This window comes from Myotis lucifugus, unplaced genomic scaffold (assembly GCF_000147115.1).
Source record: "Myotis lucifugus unplaced genomic scaffold, Myoluc2.0 scaffold_100, whole genome shotgun sequence".
In the NCBI taxonomy this organism is placed as follows: Eukaryota; Metazoa; Chordata; class Mammalia; order Chiroptera; family Vespertilionidae; genus Myotis; species Myotis lucifugus.
Window position 1 is genome coordinate 513,303 of NW_005871148.1, and position 1,635 is coordinate 514,937.

Consider the following 1,635-nt stretch of genomic DNA (forward strand, 5'->3'; position numbering starts at 1 on the left):
CTCAGTAAAGGCAGAGAGGGCTTTGGGTAGAGTGTGGCCTGGTGCTCCGGCTTTTGCCTATACACCTATACACCTGTGTCCTCGGAGCTCAGGGGCAAGCAGAGTTTCTAGGGACCCAGGGACCAGTCAGTCTTCTGCTTCTGGGATGAATTCCCAAGTCAAACCCATTTCTGAGATTTCTAAGCAAGTTTTCAGGATAAGTTCCTTAGCAGCGCAGTAAGCACGTAAGAGGGATAACTCCTGCATATTCCAGAGGGCAAGTGGAGGGGATGGGGAGACACCCAGGCCAGGCTAGTGCCGCGGCTGGTCCCAGAGGCTCCATGCACTGAGCAAAGGGTGGGCAATGGGAGCGTCTAGCATTCGTAGGCCTTACAGTGTCTTTCACTAGGAGGTCTGGGGTGGAGCCAGAGGCTGGCGAAGGCGGGCAAGTAGGTTTAACCCTTTATTTACTTCTTGAGATGGGCCTCTGACGAAGGGTAGCGAGTTACTAATTTCTGTATTCCCTAGACAGGGGTATGGACCAGGTCTCTGATCCAGACTTAATATAGGGTCCTGAATCCCTTCACGAAGACGTCCCCCCACCCCTTCTTTTTTGCAAATTGTTCCAGAGAGTCGGGGATCCAGGTATCCATCATTCGAGTCTTTAAAAACTACCCCTGAGCCCGAGGCCCTGGGGGGGGGGGGGTCTCCTGCTCTTTTGCGCCTCTCTAACCACTCCCACCCCCGGTCTCCTCTCCATTTGGAAGGGGATCACAGAGAAAAGGGAGGCGGCTCGGAAATGGAACGCGGATCTAACTGCGGGAAAGGGCGAAGTGTCGTTCACTCATCATCGCCCTTTAAGGGATCTCGGGCGACGGGGACCCTGGTGGTGCAGCTCCCAGCTCGTGCTCCCCGGAGTGGGCAGGATGCGGGGGGTCCCGGGCTGTGCGACGTCTCTCCTACCGCCACCTCCCGGCCTGCCCACTAGCTGCTCGAAAGACCGCTTTCCCGGGGCTGCCCCGCGCCCCCTCCTTCCCCCTCCCGGGCCCCGCCCCCTCCCGCAGAGGAGGCCCTGCCGCTTTAAGAGCCGGGGTAGCGACTGACAGCAAAAAGCGCGTAGCGCCGGGCTGCGCTGGAGCTGCCGAGCTAGGGGCTCCCCCGCGCGCAGGTAGGCGACCCCCGACCCCGGGCCAGCACCCACCTCTGCGTCCTCTACATCCAGGCGCGGCACTTGGGGTCCTCTTCTCTGGGTCCAGTCTCCCTGGGCCCCGTCCCCCAGGCTCGCCTCTTCCTTCGCCACCTCCCGTCCCCCCTTCCTTCTCGGGTGTCCCCCAGAGAGAGACCAAACCCCACTGCCCATTGTCACTGGTCCCGGCCCCTGCGGCAAAGGCTCCAACGTGACCTCGGGCACAGAGCTGGCGAGCTGTGCGGGGACCGGGGGGCTGTGCGGGTTCGGGGGACCTCGGAGCCTGGCATTACGTAAGAACTGCGCTGCTAGCGCTTCCGGGGGTGCGGGCGCGAGACAGAGGTTGCGGGGGTTTCCGCGGCTCCCCGGTCCCCCTTGGGAGGCTCACACCTCAATCTTCCCTGGGAGTAGGGTCCAGGGAAGGGGCGCGTTCCTGCTTCCTCCTCCCAGGTTGTGGGGGGGTTGGGTCG

At 62.1% G+C, this 1,635-nt stretch overlaps 1 protein-coding gene across 1 annotated transcript in view; it reads left to right on the forward strand.

Annotated features, from left to right (window-relative positions):
• The first annotated feature begins 1,091 nt into the window (after window positions 1-1,091).
• Window positions 1,092-1,635, forward strand: part of MPP2 (membrane palmitoylated protein 2) — a 20,596-nt gene continuing 20,052 nt past the window's right edge. The window contains exon 1 of the mRNA XM_006092288.3: window positions 1,092-1,147. The gene's annotated coding sequence lies outside the window, so the exon portion shown is untranslated. The remainder of the gene's footprint in view (window positions 1,148-1,635) is intronic.